Source organism: Lutjanus erythropterus, chromosome 5 (genome assembly GCF_056507025.1).
Source record: "Lutjanus erythropterus isolate fLutEry1 chromosome 5, fLutEry1.hap2, whole genome shotgun sequence".
Lineage (NCBI taxonomy): Eukaryota > Metazoa > Chordata > Actinopteri > Lutjaniformes > Lutjanidae > Lutjanus > Lutjanus erythropterus.
The window spans coordinates 42,256,178-42,270,206 of record NC_139321.1 but is presented as its reverse complement, the minus strand read 5'-3'; positions in this window follow the sequence as shown (position 1 = coordinate 42,270,206).

Below are 14,029 nucleotides of genomic sequence, written 5' to 3'. Positions count from 1 at the left end.
CATGCAAATAATCAAGGGAAAGCTAAAATTTGACAGTTTCTGTACCCATTGCTCTACATTTAATAAAATGCTTTAAATACATTGCGTCAATGTCTTTTTTCCTCAAGGAGAGTCTTATCAAGTTGTCCATCTATACAAACTGTTCTCAGCAAACAAAAATACTGCAACAAATATTCATTTACTCTGGTATCTCTTGTGTTATGGCTGCTTATCTCAGTTCACTGACTTGCTTTGAGGGAAAATCCTCAGTCCTTAATCTTAATGCTGAGAAAGTGTCAAATAAATTGAACTGTTGTTTTCCATAACTACAAATTATTAAAGAAGTCTTGCATCACATCTGTTATTCCACCGAATTTCCAACCTGCACCTTCATCAGCTCCTCACTAATGTACTGGAATATTTTGTCTGAATTCTGCTACTCTCCCTGTTTTGGGGGATATTTGATAAATAATTTCTAGAAGTCAACAGGTGATCAACTCTGATATTAAATATTTTTACAATTACAATTATCAGAATCTTTTTTTTAAGTAAAAAATTTGATTACTATCAAATGAATCTCAATTGAAAACTTTACTTTGAGTGAGACTACAGATAGAGGTAGCTGCATCAGAGCCAATGACCCATCAACAGTACTATGTAACTACTACTGCTAGGTAGTTTAATGTATAATAAAACATTAAAAGCATTAGTAATAATTGATTAATATTTTTTATAAGTAATCTGAATCTGCAAAGTAATAAACTAGTTTAGTTTACTTTATTGATCTTTCAGTATTATGACAGGTTCATAAAGACACTCACTCTCACTCATTAAAAACACTGAATTATTTTGCTGTTACAATGAACAGTACTAAATAAAGTATAATATTTGATGCCAAATGTATCAAAATAATGTAGTGAAAGTACAATAGCTGCCTACAACAGTAGAGGAGTAGAATTACAAAGTAGCAGAAAATGGTTATTCTAAATTTAAACATTAAAAAAATTCACTTTTCTTGTATAAATGTATATCAATTACAAATATTAGTACAATATTAGCTGCTAATAATCATTATCAATTCTAAAAAGAATCATGTATCTATATAAATGCAGATGCATTTAAAGCTGAGTGTAGAGTTTGAATGTGAGCATGGCTAACAACCTGTAATTCATCCTGTAATCTTTTTCTTTTTAATCTTTTTCCATGTATTTTGGGATTTAACATGCAGTCACATTGGAATAACTAGTGAAAATTTAAGCCTCTAAGACACAATGACATGACAAACCTTCTCTTACACAAGTAACTATAAACTTTAGGACTTCATTTAAACCACAGTTTACTCTTGTTCTCACCCTTTGCCTCTCATTAAGACTTTCCACTGATGACAAATTACAAAAGGACAATACAAACAGGGGCTCCAGATGAAGTCAATGCAAGTTTCAAGGTGAATGAGAATCTGCAAGGATTCAGTCAATAGTTGAGTCTGGGTCTCTGAAATTCCAAGTAAATGATTATCAAGACAAAATAACCCAAGACGACTTCATTGTGGAGGGTCACAACCAATTTCATCTGTCTTGGCTCTGATGCAGTGTCATTAATTCACTCATGAGAACTACAATATCCAGAAGAGATTCATGCAAACGAGTTCAACTATTCAAACTATTTTATTTTATAGCTTCTCTCCTCTTCTCTCCTTATAACTCCTTTTCCTGGTGATAACAGACCAGTGTCAGTTTAACATACTGCCATTTATTTAATACCAATGAGACTTTTTAAAGTGAAGTTGAGTCTGGCACATTTTCTAAAGATGTAGCTTTCAATGAACACACCAACTTAGTAGGGCTGGACAATATATCAATATTGTGATAAGAGATTAGATATGGTTATAGATTTTGGATATTGTAATATTGCATAAGTGTTGTATTTTCAAGGCTGCATTTCAGTAAGGTGGCTGTTGCAGTTTTTCTATTTTTTGCCTTTACTCACTTGGTCATTATATCCACTCATGAAAAAATCTCATTGTGTTAATATTTTGCAAACAGTGCTGCACAGTAATATATGAAGGTTTCTAACTAGACTCAGGAATAGGACCACCACACTCTCTCTTAAAATCTATCACCTGCATCTTGCTACTGAAACCACCTGCACCTCCTACAAACCAAAATCACCTGCGTCTTATTTGTCACCTGCACCTCTCTACTACAAACACCTCTGCAGACCTATATAAGGATATCTACCCCTCTCCCATTTGTCTCAGTTCTCATGACCCCCTCCCCACCCAAGACCCCGTTCTCATTATTCTGCAGGCAGCTCAGTGATCGCCAGGGTGGTCCCTCAACATGAAGGCCCCAGGTTCAACCACATCCATTCCAGGTTTCCTCCATGAGGAGTTCATTTGTCTTCCCTGCATACACTTGGGTCTCTGCCAGGAACCCAAAGCACCAAAGCTCATCAAGACGTGCCCCCACCCCTTCATCACTGTACCCCTTTATCCTTTTTCTCAACTCCTTCATCCCTCAAACCTCTCATCCCTCACCTCAAACCCTTCATTCCTCATCCCTCACCTCATCCCTTCATCCCTCTAACCCCTCCTCCCTTAAACCCCTCATTCCTCTCATCGACCCCTACATCACTCTTTCCGACCTCTTCATCCCTCAACACAAAAGACCCTCTTCCCATCTTCAACAAATCCTGTCTCCAGTCCAGTAAACTACCGAACATGTGGTGTGGTCCTTGTGGTGAAACTGCTGTAATATTATTACTTTTTCCAGTAACAAGCAGTGTAAGGGATTACAATTTCCAAAACAGTAATCATATAACAGCTACTATTTCAAGTAACTGTGAGTTACTAAGTTACTTTGTGACATAGGTTGGCTGCCTGTGATAATGTGTATGTACGGCAGGTCATGTCAACTGCAGCCAGAAAGGTAAACGAAGGGTAGAGGATGAGAGGAAGAGGCAAACATTCCACAGCTACGAGTATTGTCATTACTTTGACTTTGTTTGGCCCCTCGAGACAGAATCATGGTGATGAAAAAAAGGCCAAACACTTACAATTTGATTTACCTGGTCAAAACTATTGCAATATTTGATTTTTTTTTCAATATCACAGAGCCCAAATCATTTCTTTGCACTATTTGACTATTTATGGTAGACTCTATATTGCGGAGATGTTATTAATAAGTCATATCACCCAGTCATATAAATCAGGAGTATCAGAACACCCACATCACATCAATGTGGTGATGTGCAGCTTTTTTCTGTTACATAATAAACTGACTTATTTTTAAGTTTGTAGCTTTTGTTCAGACAAAATAATAAGATTACAACACCTCAGGCTGTGTGAACTTGTACTCTGGTAACTGGATTTCTGGTGAGAACAGACCTTGCAGGGCAGACAGACGAGTTCTCTGAGTTTCAAGGTGAGCGAGATTCATGAAAATCCAGATCTGTCTCCCAAGGCAAGGAAAGAAGAGGAGAGTATAAATCCTTAATAGGATATTTTAGAAAAGGCAGTTATCACAGTAAAGCAGGAGGAAGTCACACCCTTGTTTGAATTGAACTCAAAGGCTTAGATTATATTCCTGTCAAAGCTGTACTCAGCAACTTTGCACTACAGTAGATCCAAGAGGGCCTGACAATAAGTGACACTTCCAGAGAAAGATAACTGACATTTTCTGACCGTCTCACTGTTAACACTTCAAAAAAGAAAAAACAAACAAAAAAAAAGTTTAAAACTTTTTGACAGTGCTCACAGTTTGTACTAGTTTAACCATAATGTGGTTTTAAAAGGCAGGGGTGGAGGTAACTAATTACAAATACTCAAGGTATTGTAATTAAATAGTTTTTTTTGGGGTACTTAAACTTTTTTGAATAGATTTTCAAGTTTGTACTTTTATTCAAATTTAAGTTTGCATTAGACAATATCTACTTATTTATTTTAAAGTCATAATTGAGTACTGAGTAAGATTTGAATTAACATCCAAACCTTTCATCTGCATTTTTGTAACCAATTAAACCAAAGGTGATCAGAACACCAGTGCTTTTACTTGCAACTGAGTATTACTTTTGTAATGTAACAGTACTTGTACCTGAGTACAAATTTTCAGTACTCTCTTCACCACTGCCACAAAGCTTTGAGCTGGATGTCAGCATGGTGTGCCAATATTCTCTCTTCATTTTCCATCCAAAACATTCTCAGTATCCAGTGTTTCCCTCTGAATTAACTCAATTAGGTTCTTTGACTTTGACAAAGCTCATGAAACTGCATCACAAGACACTAAAACAAAGGACTGCTTTCAAATGACTGGATCAGTTGGCTAATGGAGTCCTTTCAAGCCAATGGACAAAATACAAGTGGCCAGTATCCAATATTTCATAAAACATAACTACCACGATTTTTCTACTATTTTGCTCTACAGAAGAGTGCATTAACTTTAGCACTCATTTAAACTGTACATTTTTAATCTAGTTTTCTTTCATCAATGTCTTGATGTTTCTTTACTCAGACTATAGTGGACACTGCCTGGCAAGAGAAAATACAAAATATTGAGCATTTCAAGGTGAGGAAGGATCCTTGGATGCCCCATCTGTACTGTGATGTTTTAGTCAATAACTAATCTGGCTCTTGGTGAACTTGTGGAGGAGATAAGATTTTACAGATTATAAATTTTAGGACTTCCTTTATCTCCTGCTCTCATCTTCTTTCTCCCCTCCATCCTCATCTATGACTGAGGATGCTTCAAAGGAAAAATGCTGATATATTTGAACGTTTTTCAACTCTGTGTACATGAATGTCTATTTTGGCACGTATGTTCCCCTAGACTCCCCCACTTATCCACAGAGTTAAGTGCTTAATGTATTTTTATTCATAATTATCAGGAAGGAATGTTTGAAATATTGTGCTGATGACAAAGTGAGTAAATGTTTACACAGCACTTCAATGTGTAAAAGAATGAAAGAAAAAAAAACTTAATGAACAAATCAGAATTTCTGAAAAACTTTTCTGCAGCCTTGTTGGTTTAGGTCAGTGTTGGCATATTCTGTACAGTGCACCACTAAAGACTGTCTTAGTTTTGCCACCAGGGGGCAGCATTGACCAGGAAACTGGGGAGAAACCAGTGAAGAACAAAGTGAAATTGTGGAGGTGGGGAGAAGTCGGATTTCTATTTAAATTAGATAAATACTTTCACATTCTGATTATGCTGTCATTGAAATGCAACATTTTAGTCTGTAAAAAAGTACCTGTCTATGCAATTTCAATTTAATCAGCTTTGTTGGCATGATGTTTTACACCAAACATGTTGCCAAAGCAAAAACTCATGTTATACACAAATAAATACAATATAGTATACAGTAAATAATAAATGTTAAAAGTGAAATAAATAAACAATATAACAATATTTTAACAATAGGCAAGGCAGAATATGAGCTGCTACGACTAACATGTATCATGTGTTGTTGTGTTTGTCCTGTATGCTGTGACACACTGACACATGCTGCAGATTCCATGATGATTATACTTCTTTCTACCTGAAGATATTTCATTTTGCTTTAATCAGAGAGAGTATCGTACTCTTTGAGTTTACAGGAATATCTTCATATTTGCTACAGTGTAGCAGGGACTGTTGCTGTCTCCACCGGTCTCTGTGGACACAGTTGACACAGACTGTCTTCTATAGGCAGCCAAGTCTGCCTGTGTCGGCCAGCCTCTACAAGCAGGCTGTGAACACTGAGTCTGTGCATACACTACCTGACCGAAATAAAACTCACCACCTAGATTTAACTAATCAAACAGTTAAGATCCTTCCATTGGATAATCACTGCAGTGATTAATATGTTTCAGCTGGTAACAAGTTATTGAAGTCTAACTGATGCATTGAGCAGCTTCTTCAGAAGACATGTCCTGTGGTCATTACTCTGTTTCAGAAAGGTGAAATTATTTGCCTGCATCACACAAAGCAAACAACTGAGGAGACTGATGAAACTACTAAAGCTGGGTTAAGAACTGTCCAACACATTATAGAGATCACGTAAATGTTTAGTGAAATCAAATCATAAAAACAGAAGAACTGTTCAGATCTTTGGGATGTGCTGGAGAAGACTTTACACAGCAGTCTGACTCTCCCATCATCGATACAAGATCTTGGTGAAAAATTAATGCAACTCTGGACAGAAATAAATGGTGTGACATTGCATAAGCTTATCGTGCCATTATCACAGCCAAAAGTGGTCCAACGAAATATTAGTGTGTGTGAGTTTTTTTTCGCAAGGCAGTGTAGTTAATGTCTTTCTCTGTTTCTGATCAGTCACTGTGCTCACATAGTTTGCCACATGTACCGTCTGTTTAGAGACAAATAGCAGTTTAAGTCAATAAGTTCGTTTTGAGTTTTTGTGGTAGGTCCAACAGTTAATGTAATTTTCTTTGTTTAGCTATAATTTGGTTGGGCCAGACTGTGTGAGGGCTGTCCTGAGGTGAGCTGGATGAGAGAACTCCTCTCTGTGTTCTCCTCTTGGCAACTGAGGGCTTTGTTATGGTAACAGTTGGGGTCATTAGTTGTTTGGAATTTGATTGCTTGCTTTTTCAGCTCAGCATCTGTTGTTGGGGGTGTTCCTGTGCAAATCGCAGTGTCTCAATTGGGTGTTTGTCTCATTTTTCAAAATCTTGATTTACAAGAGGACACCACACTTCACTGACATACTTCATATTCATTTCACTCTTCATTTGGAAAACCTTTTGCTTGTACTCCTTTAAACTGTTTCTATATCTGGACTTCGTCTGTTATAATTTTTAACTTGTTGATTTCTTGATTTTGTTACCCTGAACCTTATTTTAAACCAATCCGTCAAACTGTTTGACTGTTACATACTGCACATTAGCCTTATAAAATGCTCTAATAAATAAATACACACATAAACCAACTGGACTTACCAGGAGGACAAGCTGTAGAAGGAAGGGACACAAGCTGCAAAATTCAGGAAGACCGCATCAGTCAGTTGCACTTCATTTCCAAACTCAGGTCCAGTTCAGTTCAAGTCGAGGCCTTGTCCAAAGAGAATCACACTGAAAACACAGCAAATAAAGTCTTATTGAAGACCAGAGATCAAGAAGAAAAGCCACTTTTTATGATTGGTCTAGAAGAGTCCTGTTACATGATTTGTGGTTTTTAGGATAAAATAAATAAAAGGACTCAATAAATGAAATATCTTCTCACTTCTCTGACTGTCCTCTGTATGATACACCCTGTAATTTTTATCAGGTAAAAAAAAAAGTCTGGGAGGTGGAGAGACCCGGTTGTCTGTAGAGAGCTGAAGATCTCAGAGGTGATTATAGTCTCTTTCACGGCTTGTTGCCTCTCGTAAATTACATTTAGTGAGGAATGGCACCTGTGTTGATTGATACACGACAGAAAACTTACACTCTCACTTCCAGTCTGCATATTTCATTATCGCCAAAATCCCAAACTGACATTATTAATCGAGCCAAGGAAAAAATGATGAAAATGGAGATAGCAGCAAAGGTTCCTTGCTGCAGAGGTGATGTAGAAATGTTTTTAATGTGGTCTAAAGTTTATCAACACTTACTTCACCTTGAGACTTGAGAAGTTATTTGCCTGCTGTTAAACTTTTCCAACTGGTCACCAAAAGCACTCTCTCTTTATGTTTAGGGTTCTAATGTACAAATGTATGCTGAAATAAATTTAACAGAACTGATCATTGCTGTAAATGAAGTAACATCTATGTATAGCTTTAATTCCTGGACTGAAGGTGTTGACAAATTTGATACACAGCAAACAATTATGTTCAGTATGTAGACTTTTCATATGTTTTAATGTGTTAACATTCACGTAAAACTGAAGCGCATCATAATCTTCACTCAGGAAGAAGGTCTTTTTTATGTTGCACACTATGGCATAGTTTGTTGTAATTTTATTAGATTACATACCAGGAAAATTGTTTGGACTTATCTTATAATTTGATCACTTGAAAATATCTTTAGTAGTGTTTATACTGCAATATTACTGAAGTTGTTGAACAAACTGCATAACAAGATGTGTCATGACCATTTTTTGAAACTGGAGCATAAGTTGACAATCTAAGAATTTTTTATGCGTTTATTAGAGAGATCCTGGCCAGACTCCAAAGTCTTAGGCCACCAATGTGCCCAGAACTTTGAGTTAGGTAGGGTGGTTGATTAAAGCACAAAGTCTCAATCCTTAACAACCAAAACAGAGATGACCATCTTTCTTTAACTCTCTTGTACAGTGTTGCCTCTAGGTAACATGCTCCTTTTTTGGCATTTTACACTCACACAATACATCCTTATTTAGATACTATTCAACCAATATAAGATAGGGTATTAAATTCCTACAGGCTGCTCCACAATAGTACAATATTACCAAACATCCAGACAAAGAAACTTATGGAAAGAGCTCATTTTTAATCTTTTTCAAATGGCATAATTTTTAAACTGGTGAGGCAACTGAATATTTCCCATTTATATTTTAATAATTTTATTAAATTATGTTGTGTTAGTCTATTTTATGACAAAAAGTACATTGCAATTTTTTTTAATCAACTGCCATTATAATGTATTTTTACCGACTGGCATAATACATAGAGGGTTAACTTAAAGCAAGAACTTTTACGCTGCATTTACACTACATGTCATGGCTATTTTTGGCTAGTTAGTTTCATGGCTAGTTTTCCATTGTCAGAGGTTGAGAATAGTACTCCAGGTTAAGGTTCCATGCAATTTGAGCCAATACTAAACAGTGGACTGAAGACACTGCAGACAAGTGACTGGTCGCAAAGGATCATCACCTGTGTGACATTCTGCACACTGACCACAATTTTTCATTCACTCAACTCAGATTTTAAAAAAAAATGTTAGCCAGTAAAACCACGCTGTAGTTGAGCTGACAAAATGCAGACGTCCCTTTCCTTTGTCTTGGTTTGGTTGCTGATCAAAGTTCTACTGATCAACTAAGGAATCCTGCCTATGTTGAAGGTGTACCAGCTGCAGTGGAAAACAAAAAGTACCTGCCACCAAGAGCACATCGAGTCAAGCTGAGGTGAGCAGTACCATGCAGTCAAAACACTGCATCAGTGGCCTAAACTTAACCAGATCCACACCACAGAAGAGGCAGACCAGTTTTTATGGTGATATCAGTGTTAGGCATTAAATGACCCATTTTCAATTAGATATGAGGACCAGCTGATTTTCCCTGCTCTATGCTGCGTGATGTTTGAAGTACATTGTATCTGTGTCAATAACCAGGTTAATAAGATTGTATACAGCCACTGTAAGGTCAAGTGTTCCCAACAACACATTCAATTTCCAGATAATGAGGATAGGAATCTGAACAGTGAGATGCTTCAGTGGGAGCGCAGTAGATTTCAAACAACTTGATCACACTTCAGCAGCTTGTTGCCCTGCTCTCTGTATTTTCAAATTGTTGTTATTTACATCATGGACAAAAGCTTCTCATCCCATAAGCACCATGACTTTGCACTGCCTCCATTTCTTTGTTTGCTTTCCCACAGACAGAGACAGAGGGAGGGAGGACACAGGAAAGTAAAGCACATGGATAAAGGACTTGTCATCCAGAGGGGTATTTGTTCCAAGTTGTCAAAATCCCAATGTTCTGTGAAGGGACAATTCTATATTTTACTGAGGTTTTCCACAGGGGAAGCCAACAGGAATTTTATGTCTGCTGTCAAATACAGTTTTATCACCACTCTCTGGCATCAGCTCAACTTTCTTCCTTACACAGATCTACTTTTTTCTCAGACACAGCTGACAGAGCTACATTTTCACCAAGGAAGGAGCTTTACTCAGTGACATCATGAATTAAAATCTATGTTACACCACATTTTTTCATTGAATTTACTGACACAGAAATAATAACACTGCTTTAATTTCATTGACAGCAGAGAATAACTGAAACTGGGGATAAGACACTCTCACACTGCAGCAGCTATATGTAAATCATTGCTACTGTCTGGTTTGAGTTGACCAAAGCAGCAGATGGGTGGGTTTGGTTTTACAGCATCAGCACAATCCACATGGTGTCAGACAGTGTGAGAAAAGCTGTCAGTCACAGAGGTGTACACTCAAGTACTTTTCAAAGACCTTGCTCTACTTCTGTTAATATCCTGGCACAGTGGCATAACTGGGCTGTATTCCACATGGGTTTTGAGGTCAAAGGGGCCTGACATTGCACACTCGAATAGAGTCGAATAGAGAATCAAACCATGGATGTATTATGGTCTAAATGCGCACCACCATCAGAGCATCTTGTTCCCACGACAACTGACCGGAGAAAGACATATGGCGCGTCATGTTTATGGGCTTCAACTGTGGCTGTGGCCACACCAAGCAGCTGGAGCAGATCCAGGTTCGGTCACGTTCAGATTACCGGTAGTGTCGGTTCTTGTGACAACCCTAGTCTCAAGTCTGAGATCATGATAGCGCCGTGTTACAGCAGACAGTGCTTTTTACCTGCTGTGGCCGTGCTGCTGCTCGGACCCGTGTTGTCACTGGCCTGGCTGCTCCCACCACGACAGAAGAGATCTGTCAGTTTCGTGCATTTGGCCGCATCCTCAATTAACTTTTTTTTCTTTTTTGCCCTACGCTTATCTGCACCACACATCTCTTTTTCTGGTGGCTTCTTTCTTTTCAGCATCTTTGCAAATCTCCTCTACCTTGCTTGCTTTTTTCTTTCTTTTTTTCCAGAAAAAACCCACCAACCCTACGTCATCTACGCCACTGTCCTGGCAAACATTGTGTTGTACAAACCAGGCCATATTCCAACAGGATTGATTGGCATTGAGTCAGTTTACTTAAATCAACATTTCTCAATTAATAGTGCAATTATTTTTTTAGTTTAAGATCCCAGGGCTTTGAATTTTTGTTTCGTATTTGTAATGTAGTGGAATACAAGGGGTGCGTCAGGACATGTAAAAAAAAAAAAAAAGAGAGAACAGTGTTAGCTGCCACATGGCAAGTGATGCCTATGTCTGTACCTGCCATACAACGTTCAGTCAAGTGTTCTTAACCTTATGCCTTCTGTGTGGACATGAAGTCATTACAATGGCGACGAGAGATGCAAAAAAAAAAAGGGTTTTGAACTAATCCACGTGAAGTGCAGCTTTTAACTCCCTCCTGCAAGATCGCCTCATCCGCTGAGCAGAGGAGCAATACAACAGCATGACTGAGAGAGACCTGCCAACCTCGAGCTAACACACAGGACCCGTGAGTAAACATAACTTACCTTTGCAAGAAGAGGACAGTCGCTCTAACACACAGCTGAAAGGTGGATTTCCATGCTAGCACTGATGCTAAAAACAACTCTCAGGAGCTGCCAGCGGCAATGCTAATCCAACCAAACGGAGATGTGCTGACCAGTAACCAAAGGAGCTGTCAATCAAGCAAAAAAAAAAAACAACAACAAAAAACAAAACAAAACAAAACAGAAAAACGAACACAATAACATGGCTACACTTGCAGAACTGCCCCCCTTTACCCCCCCCCTTTCCAGAGAAAGGAGAATTAAATGATTATGACAGGGCAGTAAAACTACTCACAGACTACTTCAGTCCAAGTCACAATGTGGAATATGAGATCTACATATTCCGTCAGTCAAAGCAGAACACAGGTGAAACAGTTGATGCATTTCACACCAGATTAAGGCACCTGGCCCAGAATTGTGAATTTTCTGACATAGACAAAGAAATCAAGTCCCAAATCATACTGAGCTGCTCATCATCACGCCTTCGGAGGAAAGCATTGAGAGACCAAGATATGACACTTAAAGGACTTTTGGACCTTGCCCAAGCCTTTGAAACATCTGAACTGCAGGCTTCAGGGATTGAAAATAAATATGAAAATGAGAAGGTAGCAACACTACATAGCACAAGAAATAGGAAGTGGCCTCACAAACGTCAACAACAGACAAAACCAATGCAACAGAGAACACAAAAGGTAACTTGCAGGAACTGTGGTGGTATGTTTCCTCATCAAGGTGGTTAATCAGCCTGTCCAGCAAGAGGCCTACAGTGCCGTGCATGCGGTAAACCCAACCACTTTGCTCGTTGTTGTCTGTCTAAACAAGATAAGACAGGAGAACATAACCAACAGACATGGAGAGGACCACATTATAAACAAAGAGACAAGCAAAGAGTGATAAATATCCAAACAGATAAAGATAAGCCCACCCAAATAAGGCATGTATCCACAGCAGACTCAGGCACAGACGATGAATACGTCTTTGTAACATGAAACACAGAAGACATACAACCACCAATATGGGATGTTCTCATTGCTGGCAAGACTATCGATATTCTTGTTGACTCTGGAGCCACAGTCAACCTTCTGGATGAGGATGCCCACAACAAGGTTAAACAACACCTCACACTTAAAGGGGACCTATTATACTCAATTTCGGGCCTTTGTATTTGATTTTGGACTCCTACACACCATCGCCCGCACAGAAAGCTTTGTAGATCGTCAGGACGCTGTGCCTCTTGCTGCATCTCTTCCTTGTATTTTCTGCATCCCGCGAAAACGGTCTGTGTACTTTACTCCACCCCCCAGCCCTCCTCCATGTACGCCTCCCGCCGAGCCCACTCCGCTGTGATTGGTCACACTCCCGAGGACTTCCGAAGTACGGTGGCCGACAAGTGCAAACGCGCTGCATATACAGACAGGCGCTACAAATACAGAAACGCGCTGCATATAAGAAAACAGATGCAAAAGGAAATCGCTGCAAATACAGAAACGCGCTGCATAAACAGAAACGTGCTGCAAATACAGAAACGCGCTGCATATAGGAAAACAGATGCAAAAGGAAATCGCTGCAAATACAGAAACGCGCTGCATAAACAGAAACGTGCTGCAAATACAGAAACGCGCTGCATATAGGAAAACAGATGCAAAACGAAAACGCCGCATATACAGTCACACAACGGAAGTGCTCCAGGCCTCTAGGGGCAGTGCTGAGCTTTCCCCGAGAGACAGACAACGGACGAATCAACCTGCGGAGGAGAGGAATAGGCCTACGTGAGAAGTAGAAAGTTATTGGTGAGAGGAAAATTGGAGGCGGGAGAGGCAAAAAATCAGAAAATGTAAATCCGACAAACAAACAAAAATGTAAAAATGTAAAAATGTAAATCAGCTGCACTTTCTTAATACAGTAAAAGATGAGGGCCACATGTGGAAAAAAGAAAGAAAGAAAGAAAAAGAAAAAAGAATACGTACTTTTTCATGTAGCCTCTCCCACCTCCAATTTTCCTCTCACCAATAACCTTCTACTTCTCACATTTTTTTTTAGTTTAAAAAACAGTTACGGGATGTTTATTCTTCATAATTACGTTTCCCCTTTCGGGATTTTTTTTTATTTTATTTTTTTTTTTTTTTAAACAAACTTTATTGTTTGTTATTATTAACAGTGTCAGTATTGTTATTGTTATACAAGGAAACATGACATTATATAAGCAACATGACAACACTCATACATAAAACAACAGTAAAGTACAGGGAGTGCATAATACATAACAGACAGTAAGGATTTTATCTAGTAATATGTGCCATAATATTTTCACGTAGGCCTATTCCTCTCCTCCGCAGGTTGATTCGTCCGTTGTCTGTCTCTCGGGGGAAAGCTCAGCACTGCCCCTAGAGGCCTGGAGCACTTCCGTTGTGTGACTGTATATGCGGCGTTTTCGTTTTGCATTTGTTTTCTCATTTGCAGCGCGTTTCTGTATTTGCGGCGTTTTCGTTTTGCATCTGTTTTCCTATATGCAGCGCGTTTCTGTATTTGCAGCACGTTTCTGTTTATGCAGCGCGTTTCTGTATTTGCAGCACGTTTCTGTTTATGCAGCGCGTTTCTGTATTTGCAGCGATTTCCTTTTGCATCTGTTTTCCTATATGCAGCGCGTTTCTGTATTTGCAGCACGTTTCTGTTTATGCAGCGCGTTTCTGTATTTGCAGCGATTTCCTTTTGCATCTGTTTTCTTATATGCAGCGCGTTTCTGTATTTGTAGCGCC